Source organism: Bidens hawaiensis, unplaced genomic scaffold (genome assembly GCF_021521415.1).
Source record: "Bidens hawaiensis isolate Kalapana, Puna unplaced genomic scaffold, B.hawaiensis_p1.1 tig00004242_1, whole genome shotgun sequence".
Classification (NCBI taxonomy): domain Eukaryota; kingdom Viridiplantae; phylum Streptophyta; class Magnoliopsida; order Asterales; family Asteraceae; genus Bidens; species Bidens hawaiensis.
Window position 1 is genome coordinate 501793 of NW_027491253.1, and position 17454 is coordinate 519246.

Sequence of the window (17454 nt, forward strand, 5' to 3'; positions counted from 1 at the left end):
ATCTCAATCAATAACCAGTTTCTAGGATCATATGGTGCACATTTACCCCTACTTGACAAAATTTGATGAAACGCAATTAATGATTCTTTTTGTTGGATGGCTTTCTCAAACATATTACAAGTCGAGTTCCATCTTGTTGGACAATCCCAATTTGGCCCCAACCATTGACAATTAGCTTCTACACAAAATTTTTTGTATCTTGAAAATGTTTTATTGTTGCTAAAAACATCTCGTAACATTCTTTTAAAACTGTTTCTTTGCATTTCGATCACGTTTAACCCATCTTGCACGGCCAAGTTGATAATATGTGCAATGCATCGGCTATGAAAAAACGCTCCATCACAAATAGGTTTATACTTTAATTTTAAATGGCCAACCGCGGCCGTATTGTTGGACGCGTTATCAAACGAAATTGAAAAGATTTTATCTTCAATTTTGTATTGTCGAATGACTTTATCCAAGATTTGAAAAATATTTCTACCCGTGTGCGGGTAATCAAACAATTGAAACGCAACGGTTCGTTTCATCATTTGCCACGACTCGGGGTCAACCCAATGAGCCATCACACAAATGTATGAGTCGGGCGAACCATGAGGTACCGACCAAACATCCGTTGTTAAGTTTACACCAGTTTGTAAGTTTGAAAAGTATGAAATTAGTTCGGATTTAGCGTTTTTCCATGCTTTAAGACAATCTCTTCTAAGGGTCGAACGACTTACGTGTTGGTAGCGTGGTTGAACATAGTTTTGCATCATCTCCGTGAATTGAGGGTTGTCGAAGTGGTTGAAAGGAAGTGTTTGTTGAATCACAAAGTTTGAAAACTGTTGACGTACCGCTTCAACGTCGTACGTAAACACCCCTCCTTGATTCGTCATCTCCGGCTGCGAACTACTTCCCGCTTCGTCCTTCAAGGCCTTGCAAAAGCGCTGTTGTATATGCGCTTTTAAAGTGGAGTTTGCATCTTTGGCATAGAACTTCAAACAGTGCTTGCATCGAGCTTTTTGGCGACCGTTAGACAGTTCGCATAGGTCGAAATGTTGCCACACATCTTGGTTTCGTTTCGTGGGGATGATCCGAACGACCGTTATGTCTGTGTTCGAGGCACCCATGTTGACGGATGAAGCAGCACTTTGGGAGGCCATGATAATAAGAGCGTATAATCGAGTATGAAATAAACGAGTACGAGTATGAAATAAACGACTACGAAATAAGAGCGTATGGAGTGGTAATGTGGTATAATTGAGTGTGAGATAACAAAATAATCGCGTATGAAATAAACGTTTAGAGCTAGTAGAGTTGTATAATCGAGTGTGAGCTAACCTACCCAACCTAAACTATATATAGTTGTTTGTAGGGGTAAAATGTTAAAAAAACGGCTAGAAATCAAGAAAAAACGAGCAAAAAAGGACCCAAACGGTCATATGGCCGTTTTATAACGGTCAAAAACCGGTTAACCTAAAAACCGGTTTAGGTTAACCGGTTTTTGACCGTCAACCGGTTAACCGGTTTTTAGGTTAACCGGTTTTTTAATAACCGGTTTTTAAATTTAACCGGTTTTTCTACTAACCGGTTCAATAACCGGTTTTTGTCCACGAATGAGTAACCGAAGTACTAACCGGCGGTTCAATAACCGGTCTAACCGGTTTTTTAATAACCGGTTTTTCTATTAACCGGTTTTCGGTTAAACCGACCAAACCGGTTCTATAACCGGTTTTTTTGAACACCTCTACCCGCACATGCTCTAGATGGCCTTGCTTAGGACATTAGTTCTATTTTAACTAAGAAAACTATTAAGAACGTGTAACAAAATTGCAATAATGTATACCAGAATAGTAAATTTCGTATTTTAAAATTTAAATAAGTAATAATAGAATGAATGCACTGAATTTTCTAAAATTTTAAGTTTGAAGTATATAGAGACAACTCATAGTTGATATATATTTATAGGCCATGCCTTAATTTGTGATACACTGATGAGTCATATATAAACAGCTTTGCGCCTTTTTATCCTATAAAATTGAAGAGTGTGGTGTGAAGCTGTTCATCACCCACACAATGAAGTGGTTATTATTCTCAGCCCATAATGCAACCCGGCGATTCCTTAATTCTCATCAATATTATCTTCATGGAGGTTCTTGTTCATCCTTATTTTCTGGTCGATCTTATGGTACCTCAACAAGGTAAATTATAGACCAACTTCCTAACCCATGGATGTGTTGTGATTTATTATGATTATTTCAGGATACAGGATGATAACAAGCTTGAAAACGGTGTTGAGGACGTTAATCTTGAAATAATTTCAAGAGAAACCATCAAACCAACTACGCCCACTCCACATCATCTAAGAACCTTAAGCCTCTCCGTTCTAGACCAGTATATGTATGATGTCTACACCCCTTTGATCTTATTTATTCCTAATACCGACAACACTAGTCTTACTGATGTAGTAACCAAAAGATCAAAACATCTCAAGGAGACTTTATCTAAGATTCTTACTCGATTCTACCCTTTTGCTGGAAAAGTTAAGGATAATTGTCACATCGATTGCAACGACGAAGGACTCTATTACGTTGAAGCTAGAGTCAACCAAAAGCTCCAAGATTTTCTCTGTCATCCGGATGATTAAAAGGTAAGAGAGTTATTGCCTCAAAGTCCATGCACCGGAGAATCTTCAATTGGAAATTATATCATGGGTATACAAGTAAGTTCTAATTGTACCACTCAAACATAGTGGCACACACACAAGTTCTAATTGTAGATGGTTCATGTGAGAAGTAAAACTATGACGAGATGTGCAAGAAAATCAATATGAAACACTAATTTAATTTGAAGTCTTAAATGTAAAAATATAAATGAAATGGTATAATTATTATGGTCTGATTAGTTATATTAATTGAAGGTGATTTGGGTGTGAATTCGGTGGTCATGGGTTCAATCTCCATGGTGTACAATATATTTAGCTGTTAAAAAACTAAAAAATTAGTGGTCCACATTAATGAATAGCACTGCTTACACTAAGAATCACTTATCGGATGAACTTTATATATATATATATAGACAAAGTGTAAAATGAAAACCCACTTGAGTTGTGAAAACCTAAAAAAACCCTATGTAACATCGTTTTTTTTTCTTTGTTACATGTAATATATGTTGTTAAATTTAATACAAAACATCGAAAACATAAAAAAAATGTTTTGCTAGTTTTCTTTACATTTTTTTAATAATTTTTATTTATGTTTTCATGAGAAAGAAAGTGTAAATTAACTTTAACATTTTTTATTAACTTTAATTGTAGACCACAAGATTTAATCTTTAATTAAAAACATGTTGTTGAGAATGAGTTTCTAGAGTTTTCACAACTCAGGTGGGTTTTTATTCTAACCTAACCATATATATATATATATATATATATAGGGTAAGGATCCTAAGAGAACCATTGGCAAATTGAGAACTTTGAGAACCATTTTGGACCACTAAAAAAACCTTTAAAAAAATATTAAAAAAATTATAAAACAAACAAAACCGAAAATTTTAAAAAAGTAAAAAAACCAAAATTCTTATATTTCATTCCGGTTTCATTAAAAAAAACTGAATTTTTTTTTTCTTTTTAATTCGTATTATACCTATACACATATGTATACTTTCATTTAATCTCTAGTTACCTAATATACACATATGTACATTATCATTTACCTTAAATTATACATATGTGTATAGGAAAAAACATGTGTGTACATATTATACATATATGTAAAATAAAAAAAACCGATTTTTTTGTTCTTTTTAATTCGTATTATACCTATACACACATGTATACTTTCATTTAATCTCTAGTTACGTAATATACACATATGTACATTATCATTTACCTTAAATTATACATATGTGTATAGGAAAAAACATGTGTGTACATATTATACATATATGTATAATAAAAAAAACCGATTTTTTTGTTCTTTTTAATTCGTATTATACCTATACACATATGTATAATTTCATTTAATCTCTAGTTATGTAATTTACACATATGTACACTATCATTTACCTTAAATTATACATATTTGTATAGGAAAAAAACATGTGTGTACATATATGTACATATTATAGATATATGTATATGTATAATTTAGCTAAACCGAGAATTTTTTTTTAGAAACCGGGATGATAAATAAGAACTTTAGTTTTTTTTATTTTTTTTTTTGTGTTTTTTTTTGTTTTTTTATTTTTTTTATTTTTGGGTTTTTTGTGGTCCAAAATGGTTCTCATAGTTCTCAATTTCCAAAAAATTCTCACATGATCCTTATCCTATATATATATATACATATATGTTGTAACATTTAATACAAAACATCGAAACATCAAAAAAAATGTTTTGCTATTTTTTAACATTTTTTTATTAATTTTTATATATGTTTTCAGGAGAGAGAAAAAATGATATTTATATTTACATTTTTTATTCACTTTAATTGTGGATCACAAGATTTAAACTTTAATTAAAAACATGTGGTTGATAATGAGTTTCTAGAGTTTTCACAACTCAAGTGCATTTTCATTTTAACCTTACCCTATATATATATATATATATATATATATATATATATGGAAGATTTCAAATGAGAACCCCTTTGAGTTTTAAAAACTCGAAAGAACTCAGTGTAACGATTTTTTTTTCGAATTTTTTTACACATGCGTAATATATGTAAGTTACATACACGTAAAAAAATTACATAATTTTTTATGCATCGAGTCAACTTTTTACACATGTGTAACAGACGTAAAAGTTAATGTAACCACTTACATATTTATTCTCTCTCATACTTTGACTTTTTTGCCAGATTTAATCTCAACCACATATTCCAATCCATTTAATTCAATGTATGGCCTAGAATGGAGTTCTTAAGTTCTTAAAACTCAACATGATTCTCAAAAGATCCCTCCCCTATATATATATATATGATATATATATATAGGTGGAATCTGATACAAATAAAATTAATCTACTAGATGGCTAGATGGTTGAGCAAAAAACGGTTCAGAACACTAGAACCGAGGAACCGGAGCCGAGCCGGTGCCTCAGAACCACTAACGTGTGTTACCTACTTACCTTACGGTTCTCGGTTCTCAGAATTTGAGTTAAACGATTCCCGGTTCAGTTACGGGTAAAACCGACGGTTCTAGACGTGGAACCGAAGAACAAGAATATTAAAAACGTTTTAACTAAATTTACTAATCCTCGTTTTTTATTGGGTAACTTATTAACCGGAATCCATTCAACCATTCTTTAATTCAAATCTTCTTTCTTTGCGTTCAATACCTAGCAGCTTAGATTAATTTTGATTTAAGCTTTCAAGGTAATTTAATATAAAATGATATGATCTTCCTTTAATCTATCACCGCTAATGATTTATTTAACTTCAACAATTAGGTTTAAATAAAAAATATATCGGATATTCATGCTGTAATATAAATTAGTTTTACTGTGAAAGAAGACATACAATTGTATAAACTTGTTTTGCAATTTGCAAAGTTTGCACAACCCAATTGATAAATAAACAACCGAACGGTTCTAGCCAAAACCAATAAGCAAGAACCGACTTTACCGGTTCTAGAATCGAACTGGTTTACTGTAATAGGTTTCGGCTCCAGTTCTATTTTTTAGTCATTTTCAGGTCCTGTTTGTTTCTCGCGGTTCTGAACCGTTGCACAGCCCTACTACTAACATACAAATAATTAACTAGTATAATTACAGTTTTGAAATAGAGTGATTAAGTTACAAAAAATAAAATAGTGTATTAATAATTACTCTAGTTCAAAAGTAATAATAATTATACTAATGTTAACGCAATTATCGTGATTATTTGTGCATTTCTCACGATAAAAGTCATTTGTATATTTTTATTTGTGTTTGTGTGTGTATATGGCATGTGAACTGTGTAGCAACGCAAAGAGAGACGCATTGGAAATTTGGTAATTACTTTGAGTAGAGTAATTACGTTACAACACAAGATACAACTAATGTAATAATGATTAACTTATAGTTTACAGCTAACACAATTACTATTACACTAGTTTAAATTTGATGCAGTGAAATAATTTTTGCATCACAACATAATGAACTAGCGTAATAATTTACAACTTGTAGTGAGAGAAAAGGTAGGGCAATTACCTAACCGCCATACGTGCCATCTTCAAACAACCAACGAATAATAGTGTTTTGTGTTTCTCATAGTTCATAATATATTTTTGATTTTGATAAGAACGATTCTCTCTGTGTGTATGCATACATACAAACATACTAATATACATATTCGCACACGCACACACATATATATAGGGTTAAGTTCATGCAAGAAGTTATTTTAGTGTGAGAAATGCGAGTAGTTATTTCAGTCAATCACGGATTTTCTTTTCTTTTTTGATTTTAAGTAAACCAAAGGGCATAATAGTAAAGGTGAAATTATTTTATTTTGATAACTATTAATTTGTTTAAAAGTTTCAATTTATTATTTATTAACATATTTAAATGTTACTTAAATCTAGAAAAATATTACTATCAATTATCAAATAAACAAATCGTAGCATGTTTACGTAATCTGATCATGCATCCCAAACATTTGAAACATGATTATTTATATGTATTCCTTTATTAATATAATTATAATGTTTTGTTATTTAAATTTAAAAACAATGTTATATATATTATATATATCAACTCCTATTATTTTGATTTTCAATCTGCATTTTTAATTTAATTAAAAATTATCAAGATCCTGTTAATAAATGTGTATTATTATTGAACTTTCAATAACTTTTCAAATGTCATAAAATTATGAAATGTCATAAAATTATGGAACCATATATTTACATCCTACACAACATATTTACGCACTATATATTTACACAACATTCAACCTCACACAACCTACATAATAAATTACATCATCACAGCGTATTTACAAACTATATTCACAGGCCATTCAATCCTATACAACTTTTTAAATGTTGTGTATAATTGAATGATGTATGGATATATAGTGCGTAAATATGTTGTGCATAATGTAAACATATTATGTAGGGTTAAATGTTCTGTAAATATATAGTGTGTAAATATGTTGTGTAGAAAGTAAACATTATGTGTAAGACGTGAAAATCGATTATATAAGCTATATATTAGGCTTGCCCTTTAAAATTTTTGCTAATTGCGATGTAATAAATCGAGAAAAAAGTTATGAAAAATATAAAATACATTTAAAATTTTGCTAATTGCCATGTAATAAATCGAGTAAAAAAGTTATCAAAAATATAAAACATGAAAAGCTATAAACTATGGATACCAAATGAATGATAATGCAAATAGAGTAAAGTCACAAATAAATAAAGACTGTATATTATGTGAACATTAACTTCCAATTGTCAATTCATATAACTGGAAACCAGGGGATGACGACGTGAAACGGGGATTAAGATCAGGACATTTAATTACAACATTGCCCTTTTTTTGTTAAATAACATTAAAATCTTGAATCCAATAATTACAATAATTCCATAATCAATTTAGTCCATAGATCAATTCTAATCAAGGGTTATAATTCATTTCTCGCACTTCTCGCGCTAAAATGACTTCTGCCCTGAACCATCCCCTATACTAACTTTATTTTCGAGACCTTTCTTACAGGTTAACATTTTCCTTTGTGGCGGGATTGGGATTTCTACAAGCATATCGCACAAGATCTTTGATGGACACACATTTTACATGTTTATGAAAGCATGGGCCGCAACTGCTAGTGGTTCATCAGAGATACTTTCACCAAGTTTTGTGGCCTCTGAGATGTTTCCTAACAATCCTTGTTCAAAATACTCGTTTCCTTCGCAGTTACTGGCTAAAAATATGTTTAAAACTAAAAGATTTGTATTTGATTCAGCGGCTTTAGCTTTGCTCAAGACGCAACCGGTTGCCAGCTCCGGCTCAAGACATCCACCAACCCGCATGGAGGCCACAACCGCTGTAGTTTGGAAAGCTGTTACAAATGCAGCATCCAAACTAAGACCATTTGGTCCGTTGTCACCTCATCTTTTGTTCTCAATTGTCAACTTTCGCAAGAGAGCATCACCTCCTTTGCCAGACAACTCAATTGGCAACCTTTTAGATGGTGCTGGTGCGATATGCTTTCCTAAATGGCAACCGGGCTTGCCAATCCTGATGGGTAAGTTGAGAGAATCAATAGCAAAAATAAACTCGGATCGAATTGAGTCCTTGAAAGGGGAAAAAGGGCATGTGAACATCCGTAAGTCATTGAGAAGATCAAGTCTATTAATAGATATGATAGGGGAAGGAGGCTACATTGTAGCTTCAAGCTTGTTGAATAGTGGAATTTATAACCTGGATTTTGGATGGGGGAAGCCGATATGGTTTTATGCTATGAACGCAGGACACAATAGGTTATTGACTTTGAATGAAACCATGAAAGGTGGTGGTGTTGAAGTTGTAGTCACATTGAGCCCAGAAGAGATGGAGATACTCGAGCAGGATGCAGAGCTTCTATCTTATGCTACTGTCAACCCTAGTCCTCTTCGTTTTCTTAACTGTTGAATTACATAGTTTTTAGCTTCTACATATAAGATTACATGAATATAATACAAATATTTCTCGCCATGTGGTTTAAATGACACACTGCAGTTAATAACAATTTGTTGCACAAGAATGGACAAATCGAATTAACTTTAACCTGTACGAATGACTCGTTTACTTTGACCTGTACTTGATCCGTAAGCTACAATTCCATTCAAAAGTTGAATTTTTCAAGTCATTCTTGGACCTGCAAATTTAATTCTTAATCCTCAAACTACCCTTACCTTCCACTCATCCAATGCAATATCAAGCAGTTATCAATTCTGCCCTTGTGACCTTGGTATATATTTGCCTTGATCAATCTAAAATAGCAATTTCCGATAAGACCCTTGTAACTTCAGTTAACTTTTGACACCTGTTGTACGTCAAAAGTGTAACATCCTGAAAATTTCAAGCCAAATTTGCCAGCTTTAATAGTTGAAGGGACAAAATTTAATTATGCCACAATCATAAGCCCAGGGCCTAATATGAAATTTTGGAAAATTCGGATTAGATGGACCGTCTAAAGTATTAGAAGGTCCGTCTAATAGTTGACTTCATTGTACAGATAATGGATTAGACAGACTGTCTCATCCGCCTACTTTTTGAAATGGCCACGTCTAAAGGCTTTCTTAGCCGCAAAGCTAGGATTAGATGAACCGTCTAATCCGCCCACTATTTTAAAATGGTGCGTCTAATACTCTAATGTGTCGAGTCAGCATAAGATTTTCACATACAAGCCTACATCGGCGGATTTACAGGGGGGTCAGGAGGGTCCCTTGACCCTCCGGCCGGCCAAACTAATGATGTACCGGACTGCCGGAATACTTGATCGGAAAAAAAATCAGAGGTTGGCCCTCTTAGTTTATGTTAAACTGAGTAATTAAAGTTAAAAGAGAGACATTAAGTTATTATATTTAAACAGTTTCTGGCTGATGGTTGTGATTCAATAGTCTGGCGAAGCTTTTTCTGTGATCGGTGAGAGACATAAAGAACAGGGGAGACGAAGGGTGAAGAGGTATGGATTATTTTAAACCTTAAATCAAATTAATTGAATTAATAACTACCGACATAAATTATTCTTTTATCCTTCTTTTTTTTTCTTTTAAAGTATAATACTACTTCTATTTATTAATGTCTTGGTGGCTGCTCCTGTTCATCTCTCAAATAATATGTTAAAACTTATTAATTTTATTTGTTTTTTATGATTTATTATTTGTTTAATAAAATAATAGCATATGAAGTTATTTCCGCTTTTGATTTTACATCGTTGGATTCTTTATTATTTAATTCTTATATTAGGTTATCATAATATTTTTAATATACATTTAAGAAAAAAATTAATAAACACTTTTTAATATAGTTCTTACATTTATGCATATTTCTTTAAAATGATAATTTGGTAGAACGAACCAAACTTTATCAACCATTAAATGCTAATAAAATAATTTTAATAAAAATCAAGTAGAAGTTGATTAATCACTAGAAGATGAAATTGTTGGTGAGCTGACTTGCGTAAACATCATGTTAATCATCCGATAAACATTGGAGAGAAAATAAGGAGACGATACGAAAAGCCCTTGTCAATTAAATTATCAAATTTTTCATAAAATTTAAACAAGTTGATGTTTTTGTAAATGTCAAGACTGAAGCATTATTTTACATTGGATTCAAGATATAAGACGTTGAAGGGTGTGGTACCAACTTCTAGTAACAAAAAAGTAACCGGTATATGGTAACGAATTACGAATCCAGAACAATAAAGTTACGACCCCCCAGCTAAATAATCCTGGTTCCGCCACTGCAAGCCTATAACGTGTCAAGCATCCATTCATGCATATCCAGACAATCTAGGCCCTATAAAAGGGGTCTCATGATCGTCTATTTCATGCGCAAATCAGTTCTTCAGCTTTCCTAGATCAAACCATAGTTATAATCAAGTTTTGGTGTTCAAAAGCAAGCTTCAACCAAAGTGTTCTGATGAAGTAGAGGTTCTGATTCAATATTCCAGAGGTATTAGAAGTTATACCATGTCATTACTAGGTTGTTACATTACATGGCTTAAAAGTAAGGTACGCTTAAGTCTCATTTAAAGTTTGTTTCATTACGATTAAGCCACGATCTAAGCTACACTGATCAAACCTTGGTTAAACAATGTTTAGGAAACCATGAAAGTGTTTTTAAGTAAGTTCAGAACAAACGTCAAGCTTCTGAACTTACTTAAAAACACTTTCATGGTTTCCTAAACTGTCACACCCTGACCAATGAAGGCGGAAACGTTGAGGCGCGACATGATTGCTCATTGCACAACGACACTATAAAGTTACAATATTTAAACAACTCATTTAAATCCATATCATCATAAATAACACTACAATTGTTCATACAAAATGCCAAATAGATAGATAAACAAATAACTTGTTCTTTCATTTTCTAATATCTTAAAGCCAAGATGATAAGTTTCTTCAAGTAATCCAATCAAGCTAACATCAAACCTGTAACATTGCATAAAATAGAGTTTGTCAACACAAAGGTTGGTGAGCAATTTTCATAGTTTTGGACAATAAGTATATAGTATGAAATCCACAACTAGTATATGAAAACAATAAATAATAGCAACAATTTAGATAATAAAACCGTCAATAAGAATACATTGACGAACCGTCAATGAGAATACATTGAGGACAATAATGAAATCGTCAATAAAAATACATTGACGACACATTTCTATATAGGGATACCATATATACTCGGAATTTACGTATAATCATACTTTGATGAGGCTACCCGCCTTAGCATTCAAGAATTTGCACATAATCATGTAAAGCATATAACACCAAATCGAGCATTTATTTAAGTAAACATATACAATAAGTGTTGTGGTTTAAGACTCAAGTATAAATCATTTGAATTTAAATAAGTACGCAATGCCACCCCCAAAACGAAAGATGGAAAACGGGGGATGAAAGAGTACTCACATTAACAAGTAACTTGAAAGATAGTGTCGTGAATAATCGGAGAGATCGGTTTAACGAGCAAGACCTATATTAAACGGGTCTTGTGTTAGTAGGTAGTTTTAGAATGGTTTAAAATAAAATACATGACAAATAAAGTAAATAAATAAAGTTTAGGATTTAAAATGTAAATATTTGAAAAATTAAAGAAACGAGTTTTGTAAAATAAGTTTCCTCGAAACCGGGTCTCGGTATTCTATTCGTTAGTTTTTTTCTTTTTTACTCAACCTATGTTAAGTAATAATGTGGGTTAAAATGCGATATTGCAAAACCCTTGGTTATAAGAATACCAAAACGAGGCTTAAACGAGTGTTCGGGTTTGTCGGTTCAAGACTTGATAATTGACCAAGCTCACAGTTAACTTCCCAAAATAATAAATGTTATGAGATAACTCAATAAAATCAAAATAGACTTAACCAAGTATGTAGTTCTATTGTGAAGAACCTTAACGTTCGTTAAGCGAGTATACGACTTTATCGGTTCGAACTTGTTATAAGATCAAGTTGGTTACCGACATGCCAAGTATGTTTAGAAATTAACTAAAATTGATTTAAAATATAATCTTGAAGAAAAATATGAGTTTTGGTGGCTAAAAACACACTTGTGTGTCTTAAGCGAGTGAACTCAGTTTAGTTCGGTTTTTGGTTCGGTCCTTGACTCGGAATAAGACCGAGGATGGTTACCACATACCCAATTACCATGGAACTTGTAAAATAACTTATAAATAATAATACTCAAGTTTTACATTCAAAAAGTTAACAATAAAGCTTTTAAACAAAAGTTCGGTTTTTGGTTCTGTTCTCAACTCGGGATGAAACCGAGGCTAGTCACCACATACCCAATACCATGGAACTTGACAAATATGAACAATAAACTAAAATATGCAGAAGTTAAGCAAGTATAACAAGTTATATGGTTAGATTTGTTAAATATATAAACAAGGACTACAAAGTCCTCCATGTAACCTTGCCTTACTAGCCCGAAATTTCAACTGGCCGAGACCGGTGAAATGAAAGACCGAAAGTAAACAAGAAGTGTATATTATATATATGTTGTAACATCAAGCTTTAAGTATTGAGAAGTTGGTTAAAATGATAGATTAGCTTATGAAGAACAACCTTAGAATTCAAGAATTTGAGAGAGAAATGAAGAAATGAGCAAGCACAAATGAAGAAGATGGGTGTGTATATATAGGGTAAGTTGAATGGGTCTTTTATAAATGGTGTTTCATGAAAATGGGTTGGTTATAGACCCAAGAAAGCACAAACTACAATTGGGTCCTTCAAGTCTCCATTTTTGTAGTTTTAGTCCCTGGAGTTCGTTTTGAGCGTTTTCGGGGAATTTTAAGAACCGAAAAGGGTGTTTTTTTAGATCCAACAACTATAAAACAAATATGTAACATAAAATTCATCATTTTGATAATATCGAAAGGTTCGGGATACAAAACGGGTCGGGTTTACATTAAGAATATAAGTATAAACTAACCCGAAATTGACAAATGTCACATAAACACTCTTTTTGTGTTTAGAATAGTCCTTAACAAAATCAATTCCGTGCAAACTGAGACAAGCTGTAACATTTTAGACTCCCGTCTAAAGACGGTCACAGACGGGGTATAAATACTCAATGAGTTGGACGGCCCATCCAACCATTAGACAGACCGATAGATGATGCTTCATGTCTGTCAAGAAACCAAAGAATCATCACCAAAACTTTGAACTAAAATCATACTTTAAATATAACCCTTACAAAACAATGTAAGGTATCCTACAAAGGGTTGGTCATACTCGGTTCTAATGTTCAGCCCAACCCATAATATTAATGCTTAAAAACAGGATGTAAAGACTCACTACACCTAGCCACACTGAACCGTGTGTGTTTGAAGAACAGTTCTTGCAGCCTCTTAGACCACTTGACCACTTGCATATGGTGATGTCTACAAATTAACCGGCATGCACACATGAAATTTGGAACTAAAATATGACATAATGACTGAACGACCTTTTAGTTTAGCGGTATCAAGATTTGTAAATTGGTGTGGTGATGGATCAAATCTTTTGAATAAAAAAAACTGTGTAAATTTTTTATCATTCAAAAAAAAACCCCCTCGTTTAAAAAAAAAGAAGAAGAAAAAGCTATGATATGAAGTATTATTTTGATCATAAAATTTAAATGGTACCAGATTTTATAAAATTCTTGAGAAGATGGAACTTTATAAATTGATTGCAAACATTTTACAAACTAAAAAATGACTATGAGAATTATGATCTAAGCATCATGATTTTTATCCCTCTAGTAGCTCCTTATGTATCTCTTTCTCTCCAAGAATATAGCATATTTGTCCTGGTATTTTTAACCTTTCAATTCATTATGTTTCTGATTTTAGGTGTATTGTTTTGTTATGTATTGATTTCTTCTTTCTGGTTGTTAGGTGTATTCGTATGTGTTGATTGTAGAATTTAGGGATTTTCGTGGTCTGCCTTTTTTTTTTCTAAGTTTAGATATTAGATACGTAGATTATAGCTTTTTTAATTGACATTTGTGTAACCCGAAATATTTGGGTAGGGTATTGGACGAGTTTGGGATTACTTAGAACATGTATGAGATTTGTAATATGAACAGTTACCCAACTTGATTACCAGATAACATAGCCTCATTTACCCGATTATATACCCAAGTAATCCAATATAGTTTTCTTTATAATTAACGAGTCTGTATCCCCGAAACTCTCGGGTTTGCTCAATACCCGATGCCACCCTTAAGTTTTGGGTTGGGTTTGAGAAAAGACTTTATAATCCGGTATGGGGTCTACCTAAACCCGTTCCAAGCCCGATATGTATTTTATAATTTATATATTATATATAGGATTTTGGATATATCATATTTTTAATTAATTGGCACTTAATTATAAATAAGGGTATTTTGGTATTTTACACTAACTTAACAAAAGACAACCAATGGTGCTAGCGATTGGATCGAAATGATAAAAAGATGAGCCCATAAGGAATCAAGTACTAAAAAAACAAACCTTCTTTTTTCTTTTTTTGAGTCAAGTGTTATTTTCGTCCCTGAAGTTTGGTTATTTATGTGAGTTTCGTCCAAAATATTTGTTATTTTTGCATCTGAAACCTTGAGCTTTGATAATTATTGTCAATTTCATCCATTTCGCTAACTTCGTTATTTTTTAACGTTAAATGAGGGGTAAAACAGCCCTTTTAAATTTCTGTATTATTTTTAATCGTTTTAACCTCTTTGAATATAAAACAATAAAAAAGGTAGCAGGCCTGCTCCATCTTCAACCTATCTTCTTCTCTTTGAAGAATTGTCAAACTCTGAACTCCGGCCGCCAAACCATCGAGAAAAAACCAGAGTTAGCAAGATCGGCGTCGGAATCTATGATTTCGAGAGATGTAGGTCACTCTAGGAGAATGTGAAGTCGGAATGTTCTAATCGAGACAACCACCGGGGAGATCTAGAACCGTTTCAGCTAATCCGAAGTAGAGCATTCAAATCAATTAATCAGATCTAGGGCGTTCTTTATCTTTATACATAAACCCTTGTTACGGTTTCTTGTGTTTCAGTGACGACGACGATGACAGTGGCAGCTGCAGACGTTGATGAAGAAGGCGGTGGCAACTACAGAGATGGTGGCGGTGGGTTAGAAATGACGGGGTTGTGGGGGCGGAGATGGTGCGGAGATAGTGTTAACGTTGGTAGCGGTGGTGGGGTTAGATATCGGTTGACGGTAATGGCGGTGTTGGATATCATCTTTTACAAATTTGTCATTTTGACGAAAATGATAAAACTGACCAAATCGCGAGGACGAAAATGAAAGTTTACTGTTAAGTCTTTATTTCGTTGTTGATCTACTAAGTGCATGTTTGGGATTGAGTTTGAAAAATGTTTATTGGCTTATTGGTTTTTTCAAAAAGCCATTTTGAAAAGCAATGATTTGGGACTTTTGGAAAAATGCTTTTTAACGATTTCAAAAATCTAAAATATGAAACTTTATTGTGATTGCCAAAAACATTTAATTTATTGGCTTTTCGAAAACACCAATAAGCTAATAAGCATTTTTCAAACTCAATTCCAAACATGCTCTATTTATTAGGCTTGTAAACGAACCGAACATTCGGTGAACTGTTCGTGAATTGTTCGACGGGAAGTAAGTTTATGTTAGTTTATTTAATAAATGAACGAACATGAACAAAAAATTTGTGTTTGTTTAGTTAAACAAATGAACATGAACACATATTGTGTTCGTTCATTTATGTTCGTTTATTCTGTATATTTATGTTCGTTTATGTATTAATAGAAAATAATTTAATATTATCTGGATGAATCATCTATCTAAAGATTTTATATATATTTGTTAATTTGTGTTCATTTAAGTGTTTCATTTATGTTTGTTTATGTTCATTTACATTTGTTCATATATGTTCGTTATCTTTGTTCAGTTATGTTTGCTTATATTTTAAACAAACGAACACAGATGTTCATTTTTTAAATAAACGAACATGAACATAAATATATGTTTGAGTAAGTGTTCGTATTCTTTTAAAATTAAATAAACGAATATGAACATGCCATTGGTCATGTCCATTTGATTCGTTTAAGAGCTTTCTTTATTCACATTAATGAATACGTCGGTCTCAATTTCTAGGTTCTGTCGATTTTCTTTGTGTTCGTTTATGTTCATGAACACATTCATTTTCTTAATGAACAAACACCAACATAAAATCTCGTTCGGTAAGTGTTCGTGAATCGTTTGTGGACACATTATTTCCTTAACAAACGAACATGAACAAGACATTGTTCGTGTTTGTTCAGTTCGTTCACAGCCCTTCTAAATAGTTAGAATTTCTTTTACTTCTATACTTTTCATGTTTTACAAATTTGTCATAAAGCATTTTTAATTTTTAGCTCAAACACTTCAACTTTGTACTATTATACTTTTTATCTCTTACAAATTTTTATTTAATGTTTCAGTCCAAGTTTTACGAGTTAACACATTACAACCTGTAACAGCCGTCAAAATTTCACAAAGTGTTAGAACAATAAATGCCCACTTTCATATGTCGGCCTCCTAATACCTAACTACCTTAAATCAGCCTATCATTTTTTTAATCAAATGTGTCAGAAGCCCACAAATTTATGACCTTTGTAGTGAATTAGAGCTTTCTCGTCTCCTTTCCTATCTTTAAATCCAAAATTACACTAAAAAAACACTATATTTTCTCACTTCTTTTTAATTAAATAATATTTTCATATTTTTATAATTATCTTTCTCTTTAATTCACTCACAATCAACCACTTTTAACAAATATTAAAAAATTATATGGGCTGAATAGTAACTTTTTAAATTTACAGAAAAATCGCTGCATTTCTCTGCTCCACTCGTAACACCCTAAACTACTCTCTATATTATAAAAACATAAGTCACTAAATATGGTGGACATGATGTGAATGCTCTTAAAACACAGAAGACTGAAACATACAATTTGAAATGAGTTAATTGCAAATATGCTTCCTGTAGTCAAATCCAAAACACAGATTTCAACCCCGTGATGACATTTTCATAGATATAGCTCATATGGTGGTCCTTTTTTTGCAATTGGTTTTCCGTTGTCAAAAAAGGGTAGAAAGGTCTCGTCTCCCCACTTCCTCCACCGGCTACACCAGACTTCTAATGTGGCACCTGCCAAAAATAATAATAACCATTCTTCTTTCCTCAAATAATAATAATAATAATAATAATAATAATAATAAAATTGATTCCTTCAATGTCAAATCCCTAAATTTCATTCCCAAATCTTTATATTCTTCATCATC

The 17454-nt window shown here is 32.3% G+C and overlaps 1 pseudogene; it reads left to right on the top strand.

Moving 5' to 3' along the window:
- The first annotated feature begins 2055 nt into the window (after positions 1-2055).
- Positions 2056-8590, top strand: LOC143625843 (epi-neemfruitin B 7-O-acetyltransferse L7AT-like; annotated as a pseudogene).
- Positions 8591-17454: the final 8864 nt, after the last annotated feature.